Source organism: Vipera ursinii, assembly GCF_947247035.1.
Source record: "Vipera ursinii genome assembly, chromosome: 11".
NCBI classification, from domain to species: domain Eukaryota; kingdom Metazoa; phylum Chordata; class Lepidosauria; order Squamata; family Viperidae; genus Vipera; species Vipera ursinii.
Window position 1 is genome coordinate 1,842,803 of NC_139524.1, and position 12,708 is coordinate 1,855,510.

The 12,708-nt window shown below is 43.0% G+C and overlaps 1 protein-coding gene across 13 annotated transcripts in view; it reads left to right on the forward strand.

Moving 5' to 3' along the window:
* The window catches only part of MAP2K5 (mitogen-activated protein kinase kinase 5), a 166,816-nt gene that overhangs the window by 99,490 nt on the left and 54,618 nt on the right, over positions 1-12,708 (forward strand). The window lies entirely within an intron of this gene.

The window sequence follows — 12,708 nt, forward strand, 5'->3', positions numbered from 1 at the left end:
TGCTCTCTACATGGGGCTGCCCTTGAAGACCACCCGGAGGCTTCAGCTGGTGCAGAGTGCAGCTGCACGGGTTGTGATGGGAGCACCCCGATACTCCCATATTACACCCCTCCTGTGTGAGCTGCATTGGCTACCGGTTGCCCTCCGGGTGAGATTTAAGGTGCTGGTACTTACCTTTAAAGCCCTACATGGCTTAGGCCCGGGATACTTGCAGGACCATCTGCTGCCGGGAACAAATTCCCATCGCCCAGTACGCTCACACAGAGAAGGCCTCCTCAGGGTACCGTCAGCTAGGCAATGTCGGCTGGCGACCCCCAGGGGCAGGGCCTTCTCTGTGGGAGCGCCAGCCCTATGGAATCAGCTCCCCCCTGAGCTTCAGATGGCCCAAAATCTCCAATCCTTTCGCCACGGCCTCAAAACACTCCTTTTCCACCAGGCTGACCTGGACTGACAGGCATTTTAATTAATTATATTTAGAATTTTTAATTTATTTTTAGTTTTTAATTTTAATATATTGCACAGATGATTTTAATTTTATTTTTATCTTAATTTCTGTACTTATTATATGTTTGGTTGTTAGCCGCCCTGAAAATAAATAAATAAATAAATAAATAAATAAATAAATAAATAAATAAATAAATAAATAAAGCCAGTGACAGCCACCAGTAGCCGTGGCTTATGCCTAGAGTCTCCACAGCCTGCCTCTCCTTCTCCACATCTGTGTTGGTTGTCAGAAGGAAGAACGTATTCTGCATATTCCCTTTCATTGGATTGACCTTGAAAATTAGTTGAAAAAAGAACTTTGTCTCTGTTTATAGGCATCCCTCCATCAAACCGCCATCAGGATTGACAGCAATGGTTGGGCTGGCAAAAAGCCCGTTTTGCCCACAGGTGTCATTAAAGTTTGTGCCTTCAGCCACCATTGACTATGCAGGAATGTCATGTTTTATAAAAGGATTTGGGGGGCGGGGCTGTTGGGTAGGCCTTTGTCAGCAGGCTGATTTGACCTTTCAAAATATACAGGTAGTCCTCAACTTAGGGCAACAAATGAGCCCAGAATTTATGTTGCTAAATGAGAAATTTGTTAGTTTTGCCCCATTTTACGACTTTTCTTGTTACATTGGTTAAGCGAATCGCTGCAATTGTTAAATTAGTAACCTGGCAGTTAAGTGTATCTGGATTCCCCACTGAGTTTGCTTGTCAGAAGATTGCAAAAGGTGATCACATGACCCCGGGACACGGCGACCATCATAAATATGAATCAGTTGTTGAGCATCTAAATATAAATCACATGACCATAAGGATGCTGCAACAGTCATAAATGTGAAAAATGGTCATAAGTCCCTTTTTCAATACTGTTGTAACTAAATGAACTGTTGTAAGTCGAGGATTACCTGCATTACTACAGTGGTACCTCAATACTCAAAGGGACGCGGTGGCTCAGTGGGGTAGGACGCTGAGCTTGTCGATCGGAAGGTCGGCAATTTGGCGGGTCAAATCCCAAGTGCCGCGTAACAGAGTGAGCACCTGTTACTCGTCCCAGCTTCTGCCCACCTAGCAGTTCGAAAGCACGTAAAAATGCAAGTAGAAAAATAGGGACCACTGCGGTGGGAAGGTAACAGCGTTCCATGTGCCTTTGGCGTCTAGTCATGCCAGCCACATGACCACAGAGAAGTCCTTGGACAAGCGCTGGCTCTTCGGCTTTGAAACGGAGATGAGCACCGGCCCCTAGAATCGGAAACGACAAGCACGCATGTGCAGGGGAACCTTTACCTTTACCTTTACCTCAATACTCATTGTTAATTGGTCCCGGGAAGCACAAGGAGTACCAAAAGCGATTAGTACCAAGCAGATTTTTACCATATGGAATAATATAGTGAGTCACAAGGCAGCCGGCACCAACAAGTTCTCGCTTGTGCGTCAAGTGCCAAAAAAACTATGATTACAGGACAAAATGTTCACATCAAAAAGCATTGGGTGCCGAATTTAATGAGTTTGAAAGCAGTTGAATACCAAGTTACCACTGTATATACAGGTGGTCCTCGACTTATAGCCATTCATTTAGCAGCCATTCCTCACACTTATAACTGTTGGAGCATCCCAACAGTGGCTTGATCAAAATTTACATGTTTGGCAACAAGTATGTATTTACAGTACAGTGTCTGCGGTGTCCCAGGGTCATGTGATCACCATTTGCCACCTTCAGTGAAGAAAGTTGGATTTGCTTAACAACTGCAATTCGCTTAGCGACCATGGCAAAAAAATGAACATTGCTCACTTAACAAATGTTTTGCTTAGCAATAGAAATTCTGGTCCCTTGATGTACGACCATTCACTTAGCGAATGAAGTTATGACACCCCTCCCCCCCAAAGATACCTACGATCTGGTTCCATAGTTCAGATGGCCACCCACCCACCCCGAGCCCCCCAGTCCCGTGACTGCATTTTGGGCATTGGGCAGCCAGCCCACCTTTATGGTCATTTGGAGCATCCCGCAGTTCCGTGACTACCATTTGCAACGTTTTTGCTGAGTGCTGGCATTTACTTCTGGCTTTTGGCAAAAGCACCCAATAGCGAGCAACAGGTTCACTTAACATCTGCAGTGATTTGCTTAATGACCACTGCAAAGGAGGTTGTAAACTGAGGTCACATGGATAGCCCACTTTACGACCGTCACAATATATAACTGTAATGAGCAGGCTCCATTACAGTCATAAGTCAAGGAGTGATAGATGGAAGCTGTCATCTGTGGCCATTAATGGCCTAGGCCAGACTTCCTCAACCTTGGCAACTTTGCGATGTGGGATGCTGGCTGGAGAATTCTGGGAGTCGAAGTCCGCATGTCGTAAAGTTGCCAAGGTTGAGGAAGACTTCTATAGATAGGCCAAGCTCAGACCTTGCAGCTCCATTAACCTAAGTGCTACTTACCACTCCACATGGGCAATCTCCTTATTGTTCCAAATCACTTTTTCCTTGACCACCATCTCATTTAAATGAAAAACCAATAACAATTCATGTGAACTCAGTATGGAAACATTCCACATATTCGGAGCATTTTCTCCACAAAAGGGGAGGGGGCGGCCCCAGGCTGGATTTCACGATTTAGCGGAATCCTTCCTGATTTCATTCTCTTCAATATCCATCACAACTAAAACGGGTCGTGCAACTCTGGCAAGCAAAGTCAATGCGGAAGCCAAATTCACATAATAACCGGGTTATTAATTTATCAACTGCAGCGATTCACTTAACCACTGTGGCAAGAAAGGCCATAAAATGAGGCAAAACTCACTTACCTGCCTTGCACAGCAGTGGAGGTTTTGGGCTCAGTGGTAAGTCGAGGGCTACCCGTATTGTAGTTTTTGTCTTTCACATTTCATTTTTTCCTCCTTTTGCATCTCTTTAAGATCCTTTTCCACCCTTTCTTGGATCTTAGTGCAGCTCTTGTCCCGTGGCGGCATATTGGTTGTGGCGAGTTGGCCTACCTAGAGCCCTCCTGAGAGGTGGACTGCACATTTTTGCGTCTGGCTTTGACTGCACAAAACCTCAGCGGACAGTTTAGTTCTTAAGAGTATGAGAAATCCTGTGATATACAGATCAAAATTTAATTACTGAAAGTGGTATGTTTATTCCGTGACCATCCCCAACCCCAATGAAAACATTCACTGCCTTCATTGGGGACTTAAATGCATTTACCGTTTTAGGCAGTTGCAATACTGCAAAGTTGCAAAACTTTGGAGAGGAAGAGGAAGCAGCCTATTCCCTGGTGAAGGACAGTCACATTTCCTAACCTCCCCACGGATGCAGGCCAAAGGGCCGGCAGGCATATCTGATTTAAAACTGGTGTTGGTCTGCGCTCTTTAAGCATCTATTAACTTGTTATTATTATGCAAATGAGCCATACTAATTTATGCAGGATTAGATTATGCAGATGCCTCACCACTGTGGCTATTGAATAATAGGAAGCGATTTGATCTCTTCCTCGTGCTTAGAAATACTTGTTTGTTTGTTTGTTTGTTTGTTTGTTTGTTTGTTTTAAAAAAATAGAACTAATTCTCTGATGCTTCTCGGGACTTGAAGATTTAGTAGACCAATCCATGCTTGCTCTCAATTTGCTGCTGTTGGGTGGCTCTGTTTAAACCAGCGGTTGTCTGGTGTAGAGGCCTTGTGTAGCTATCACTCACAAATGCCACACACCGGGTCCAGAAGTGTGTGGTGGGGACAGAAGAAGAACTCAGTCCTGACATTCCGGCTTCCCGAGACACCTGGGATGTTCCACCTCTTTCTATGGGGGGTGAGCTTTTACCCCCTGTGGATAGGGCTCGCAACTTGGGAGTCCTCCTAGATTCACGACTCACTTTGGAGGATCACATAGTGGCCGTGACTAGGGGGGCTTTTGCCCAGGTTCGCCTGGTGCGCCAGTTGCGGCCCTATCTGGATCGGGAGGCCTTGTGTACGGTCACTCATGCGCTCGTGACCTCTCGCCTAGACTACTGTAACGCTCTCTACATGGGACTTCCCTTGAAGACTACTCGGAGGCTCCAACTGGTACAGAATGCGGCCGCGAGAGTTGTCTTGGGAGTTTCCCGGTACTCCCATGTTACACCTTTGCTCCGTGAGCTGCATTGGTTGCCAGTTGTCTTCCGGGTAAGGTTCAAGGTTTTGGTTATGATCTTTAAGTCCCTACATGGCATGGGTCCGCGATACCTCGAGGACCACCTGCTGCCGGCGTCGACTCCCCTCCGCCCTGTGCGCGCCCACAGAGAGGGCCTCCTCAGGGTGCCTCCTGTCAAGGAATGTCGACTGGTGGCCCCCAGGGGGAGGGCCTTCTCTGTGGGTGCTCCGGCGTTATGGAATCAACTGCCGGTCGAGCTCCGGATGGCATCAGACCTCCGATCCTTCCGTCGCGGGTTGAAGACCCATTTATTTGAACTAGCGGGTCTGGCCTGATGGGGGTACTTGGGTTTTTTATTGGTTTGTTTTAGTATTCTCGTTTTAACTTGGGCATTAATTTAATTATTTTTTAATGTTTGTATTGGTGTTTATATTTATGCCCTGTGAACCGCCCTGAGTCCCTTTGGGAGAAGGGCGGTATAAAAATCTCAATAAATTAAATTAAATTAAATTAAATTAAATTAAATTAAATTAAATATTGCTGTAAATGTTACCAAGCTGCAGGAATACTTACTATAGTGACCAGCAAAGTTGGGAAAAGCTAAGGAGCGAATGGGATCTTTCAAAGGATGCTGAACAGTACGGGGTGCCTGTTCAACAGGTGAGCAGTGTCTTCCCAATGCTTCTTATAATAATGGGAATTAGTTAACCTCAGCCTGATAAGCATCAGGGGCCCTCAACCTGTCTGTGGTTGGGCAGTCAGGTCATGTTGGATGTTAATTGAGTCATCATGTGACAACATCAGTTTTATGACCCTTTTTGCAGTGATCATTAAGTGAACATGGCAGTTGTAAAGTAAACACTGTGGTCATTAAGCAAACCCATTGTCTGCAATGGGCATTTTTTGCCCAAAAACTGGAAGTCAATGCCAGTTTCCGACAAAAAAAATAAACCACAGCCATGTGACCACAGGACCCTGTAAATGGCCGTAAATGCACCCAAAATGCAGTCACATGACCAAGGGGGGGTTGCGGCCCTCAGAGTTCCAGATCCAGGTCATAAGTACTTTTTTCGGAATTTGTTATAATTTCGAACAGTCCCTAAGTGGGCAGTTATAAGCCAAGGACTATCTGTGCAACAGTCTTCCCAGTCTGGGAGCGAAAGTCACCCTTGAGCTCAGGATTGCACTCCAGCCATCTCAGGCTTCTCAGCAAGGTGGGCTGCCTCAGGGACAGGTACCCCTAAAAAACCCCTTTGGTTTAACGCAGAAATGCAGAGGAGCTCTTAGAGAGAACTGGAGCGAGGGCTGTGTTAAGTGCGACTTCTCTGAGTGTTCAGATTCCTCCACCTCTTCCTCCCTTCCTGGAAGAGGCTAGAAGGGAACCTTTTTGGGGCAGGAACCCCCCCCCTTCCATCTGTTCTTTGTTTTGGTGACAGACAGATCAGCTCTTAGGCTGTTTGCTTTTCACGGTGGGAGGGCTGCTCAGAGAGAGGGGGAAAGAGCCTCTGGTGTCGGTGGAGAACGCCCCGCCCCGGGCAGAAAAGCCCCCTCCCTGTACAAATTCTCGGTATACTTTATTTATGTCTAATGCGCTCCTTGTTCCTAGGCATGAAAACAAGATGTCAAAACGTTTATATTAGGATGTTGTTTCTGATGTAGGGTGAATTTTATTGTCCTTTTTTCGCTTGCAGTTTATTTGCAATTGTCAGTTTTCATTGAGAACATTTAAATATTGTGATAATTAGATAAAACACTGCTACTGCCAGGTGTTTCTTTTTTACAAGCAAATGCCACAGTTTGCTAAATCCAGCAAATTGCTGATATGTTCGATGCTTTTCTTACCCATAATTGTGATCCGTGTCACACATTTGTTGGCAAGGGTGAAAAAAGTTCTGAACAGATGGCAGTTTTAGCCACTCTAAATTCTGGACTCGAAAAATTTGCTCCCCAAGAACAGATTTAGAAGAATCCTTCTATCCCAACAGAAATATAAACATGTTCTACATGTTAAGTGAACCATCCATGGAATCATCCTTTTGAAATTAGTTTCACTTTTCTACTTTGTCCCCCAAATCTCTGGTTGTGCCCTTATGGTACCGGTGATGTTTTCCTGGTCCAATATGGAGAGTGCAGAGCTATATGGAGTCATGCAGGATTCTTGCAAGGACCATCACCTTCACCAGGTCCAGGAGAAACCTGCAGGAAATAAAGGCTGCCTCTCTCCTTTACAGATACAGCAGCTGTCTCCATTAGATCAGAAGGTGGCACAGGGCAGTGCCACGACTTACCCTCAGGAAATTTCAAGAGACAGTTAAGAATAGCCCTTGCTGGTGCTTAAACTGCTGCCGGTTCGGGGCAGGGCAAATCCCTCTGGCCGCATTCAGAGGAGACGCAACTTCTTGGCTGCCAGAGATGGTGAGAAATACCTTTAAGTGATTTCTTCTGACTCTGGCTAAAGACTCTTTCCCCCTGTTTTCGGATACACTTGCGGATCTTTGTTAATAAATTACATCAAATGATTTGAAGTTTGGAAGGAAAGATGCTTGGCCCCCTCCTTAAAAAAAATCTGAGTAAATAGTGCCCCTGGTATTGCAAAGCTTTGAATGTTTTCACACCCCATTAATTTATTACTTCTCCTTCATCTTTAAATTTCATTTTTTTCCATAAAAAAAATTCCAGCTCCCTGCTGCTTGTGAGATTTCCATCTTGTTGTTAATTTTCTCTGCTCCATATGGAGCACCAGACATTTCACCTGGAGGCTGTACTAGATTTTCCCGTAGTGATCGCACTTCCGGAGGGCAGAGCTGTCATTTCGGGTTCCTTGTGCATCTGTCTCTGCCAGGCTTTCTTCCACTGGCACAAGAGCGTGTGAATAACAAATTGTGTGCACCTGAGATTGGGAGGAGGGTGTGGGTGGCAGGTGGATCTCTCGCAAGTAGATTTTGTCCCAAGTCTGAGAAAATCGCACCTACCGTTCAGCCTTAGTTTGTGGCGTCCAACTTGAATACAGGCAGCATAGAGAAGGGGAGAGAGAGAGAGAGAGAGAGAGAGAGAGAAGTAAATATTTCATCCTGCCTTGTCATTGATTAGAATAGAGCCTTTAATTTCATCTCACCCCATGTTGCGATTAATTTGCATTCTTTGTCAGAAGTTAATGGAGTTTTTTATGGTTCAGTTTGAAATCCTTGAAGACATCAGTGAGTTGATCTGATGTTTATACAACCGCCAGCGGAAATTTTTTTGCTTTTGATTGATGGGAAGCTTGGTGTTTATTCCAAACGGCTTTTAAAGCTGTTTTTAAGAATTATTTGAATAAAATGCAAGCGAGATATTGTTATAATGAGCAAGATTATCTGTTAAAAATCTGTTTCAAATAAGGAGCATGATAAGCAGAAGATGGGAGGGAGTGAAGACGCTCTCCCCCTCCTCACCCCCCCTCAAAAAAGAAGAAGTGGCAAATGCAGAGATGCCTTTTCACACAATCATCAAGCCAGCCTTGAAATGCCCGATTGCAAATCCGCAAAGGTGAAACTGGCGCAAGGAGCCTTGTGTGCACTTTGCCTTCTCTTCTCCTTTTTAATCAGGGCCAATAAAGTTGCAGGGTTTACAGATGGGGCCGTTTCCCATTTCTTCTGCCTGGCTGTGGCCCACGGTTTGATGAAGTGTTGCTGCCTTGCGCCTAACTCAGAGGGACAAGACTGTGAGGCCGGTTAGCTCAGCAAAATGATGACATATTGCTTTGCTGCAGACAGAGGCAGGGTCTGGTGTGACGGAAACAAAAGTGTGAGTAATCGAGAGGGTTTGAGAACACGAGGCAGCGTGTACCTTGTTCAGCTTGCTTTTATAGAGAGGGTTCGCAGTCCAAACTTGTGAATTGAGAGGACTTGGTGGAAGGCTTCTGATCCAGAGCCCACCGTGAGGGACGTGTGGTTCAAAGGGGGAAGAGAAGGGAATCTTCTGTGCAAATACAGCCTTCAGCAGGCAGCTCTTGCTGGGGCGGAATCTGTAGCCCAGACTGTACCTTCGCAAAGATGGGTAATCAGAAGGGCAGAACAGCTCTCTGCCTCTTGGTCCTCTCCGTTGTGCTCTGATCTCAGGGTCCTCCAAATGGGGACATTAGTCAGCTGCTCCTCCTACATTAGAATTTCTCCATTTTACTAATATTAACTGTTTACAAATCCACAATCCAAAGTAGAAAAGATGATTGCAAAACTCTTTATTTTATCCTGGAAATGCATCATAAAAATTTTTACAATGAAATGTTTTCCTATTCTAAGGAGTTTCCTTGTCATTCTGGTCTATGTGATGTCAATTGAGTATCCAGGACTTTGTCTTCAGTTAAAAAGATTATAAAATGACTTTCTACACAGGGACCCCAGCAGATTCATAAATCAATCATAGAGAGAGGTGAAATGTGCATATTTTTGCCCCTCTGAAGGTCTGCAATAATGAAGTTATTATCTGTCCCATAATATTTTTATTCATTCACTGAGGTAGATCGTTTTATCTCAGATGATCAGTACAAATAAAAACTAAATATAGTATGACTAGCTTGCAAAGCCAACCGCAGAAACTACAACTATGTAAAATGGAGAGTGTGATGTAGAAAACTAGACAGGCATCAGGAAGGAGATGATCCCAAATATATGCATATTGTGAAAGTTAAAAATAACCAGCATTTAAAGGATAGTTAAATGTTAAATTGTTTAAAGTTTATTTTAAGATGTCTGTGTAGCTCAACAGATTTTAATTTGATATCGAGAAGCCCAATCCATCCAGAGTCAGCATTTCACTATGGAGGCATCTCATCTCCTCCGCTGAAGTCCCTCTCTTGGCTCCTGAATAAGGCATCTTCTTCCATGGAGGAATGGATCTGCTTTCTGATATTCTTGAAGGAAAGACGTCCTCCTGAACAGGCCTTTAAAGATTACCCTCTGTCCTCAGTACCGGTAATGAGAAGACAGCCGATGTAAAACTTTCAAAATGGAAACGTTGCAAAATGGCTTTCTTGAGGCCAACCAGCTAGAAGTTTTACCACTGCTTCCTGCATGAATCAAAGGGCAGACCCAGCTATTGGATGGCATTTTGCCTTAATTCTGCCTGGAGGGTTGGATCTGAAGTATCCCAGTCTAGGGAAGGGCACTGTTGACAAAACTGACCAGAAGCTTTTTGGCACCTGAAGACACAAGCTGCACACTGCTCTTCAGGAAGGATATGAAACCCTAAATTCCCTTTGTAAGGATCCAGGGAGTTGGAGATGTGATGTCTTCAATATGATTCCTGATGAGACCGCCCAGGAGTGCCGCACTACATGCTCGCGCATGGCCTAATTTCTCCAATCCATGGCATTTTCAGCAGATGGCGGAGGTGTAGGAAGACCTTGTGCATGGAAGCCCTTCCAGATACACTGAACACTCCAGGTTGGGGTGAGGGCCTGCCCAGCAATATGAAAGGAAGGAAGCAGACAGGAATCCAATGGATGAAGAAGTAATCTACAGTGGTCCTCAAAATGTTACATTTTTGACCTTTTTCCTTTTCCCAAAGGTACTTTTTCAAAAGGCAACTGGGCTTTCTGTGTTTTTGCTTGAAGACGTTTCACTTCTCGTCCATGAAGCTTCTTCAGTTTTGACTGAATGGTGGAGAATGGAGAATTTGTGTGTGCAGTTCCAAGAAGGTTCCACACCCATTTGCACTATTCAGATGACCCTGAGGGCACAAATAAATTTCCAAGTGGCCTCAATGACTCTCAGAAAGTGCAGGTATTTATAATTCTCTCCATTCTCCACCATTCAGTCAGAACTGAAGAAGCTTCTTGGGTGAGAAGCGAAATGTCTTCAAGCAAAAACAGAGAAAGCCCAGTTGTCTTTTGAAAAAGCACCTTTGGGAAAACCATGACCTGGATGACTGAGAATGTCCATAGACCTTCCTTTTGCAATACCAAACATTTTGCAAACATCTCTTGATTCAAAAACCATTTTTTTCCTTTGGGGTGGGGGAAAGAAATATTTTGTTTCAGCAATTCCTCCCTCATTATGATTCCTGTTAGTACAATTGAATTGTGGGTCAAAGAACCCTTCATCCAAGGACTTCTATTTAAAAGCAATCCATTTATTTGCAGCATCTTAAAGGGCTGAGTAATTGGCTGGTTTTAATTGAAGCTGTTGCTCCTGCTCCTTGATACTAGCAAGCTCCAAGGTTCTTTTTCTTCTGTGTAATCCATAATATTGACCGCGTTTGGCCTGTTTTCATTTTGATGTAAGAGCTACTTGTCAAAGGGAAAGCGAAAGGACGTATAATTTTGTTTAACTAGAAAAGCTGCTTCACTGATATTTTCCTTTTTCAATTGACAGAAGTATCATTTAAACATTTATTTTGTAGAATAATTGAAGAACAGCAAACAGCCAGTTTCAAAATAAAAGCAAAACTGTTGTCATTTAATGTATAACTGTTTGGAACCATTTAAAAGACATTAAACATTGTTCACATGTTGATGTCAAAATAATGCTGTTTTCCATGGTGAATTGTAAGAAAAGAAAAGCTGTATCTTATTAGTCTTCAAAGAAAATAATGGAATTAATCTAGTATTTACTGTTTCAATTTAAAAAAACAACCCTAAAGTTAATTTTATAGGGGTTTTATCACTGAATATGTGCAGTACACCTACAAATATATAGATTTTCATGAACTGACATCTTCTGTTCTTACCAAAATACAGTTTAAAATTCAGTATGGAACATTGTTTTCATATTTAAGAATAAATTATGACACTTGCATTACAGCACATAAGACTTGCTTACATACATTTTCTGTGAGTCAGTGGAATGGGTACAGATATAATTATATATTACGCCTTTTCAGTAATATCATAGTAGAAAATGCATAATATCAGTTTCTTTGTTTGGATAGCATGGGCTATCGAAATAGAGTGAAATCCAAAGCAGCTTTTTCTGGGACAGTATACTAACAGACCTCAAGGACTGTGGAAAACTTGGTTGCTTTGTAGAACAATTCTGAATGCCACGTTCAGAACAAGGCATTTGCAGGGTTCTCTTTTTACTTCCAAAGTGTTTCACCAGACAGCTTCCCAGAGTTTTACATGTATTTTCATAATTGGGTGTCTGAAGAGTGTGGGGGAAGGAAGGAAGGTTATAAACAGCAAGTTTGAACTGGAATTAAGAATATCACAAAACTCAATTAGGAAAGAAACAGATAATAAAGATTCCAAGTGTTTAGTCAGCATCATTTCCCACTGTATTATCACAGAAGTACATCACAAGTATGAGATTTATAGGATGGCATGAAAAAAGAACAAGTGTTGCTTTGATCCAAAAATGGATTGTTTTTAGAAGTGAATTATCATGTTAATACAATCAAAGAAATGCAGATTTATTTTTAGTATTTAGAGCTTAGAACGTATTGCAAGTATGTTTTCAGTGTAGCTTTGCACTTTATGCTATTTTACTTCATTTTCATTTTTTGTGTTATGATCTGCTAATCTGGCATACCAGCAAGATTTATTAGTATGGAGCAGTCGCTACAACTATATTTAAGGAAACTTCCAGGAGAGGAGCTACTGCCAAATATTAAGGAAAACAGGACATTAAAATGGTTGAGTTGTTTCCTTAGCTGCAGATGAAAGGATTCTTTTAGAGCAGGGAACTTCAGACTTGGCCCTTTTATGGCTTGTGGACTTCAACTCCCAGAATTCCTCAGCCAGCATGCCTGGCTGACGAATTCTGGGAGTTGAAGTCCACAAGTCATAAAAGGGCCAAGTCTGAAGACCCCTGTTTTAGAGTCTCTTGACTGAAGAAAATGGCTTTTTTGTTGTTTTTGGTTATTCAAGGAAGAATAACAGAGGAAGAAATAACTAGAATTGGGTGCAGGTCAAGCATATATTTTGCAAAAGTAAAACATTAATAAATTAACTATTACACGAAAGATCAGAAACCTCTTGCATTTTTAACCAGTTTTCCCTCTCAACCTTTTGGATATCCCAAAGGTGCTTTTTCAAAAGGCAACTGGACTTTGTTTTTTCCTTGAAGACATTTCACTTCTCATCCAAGAAGTTTCTTGGATGGATGAGAAGTGAAACCTCT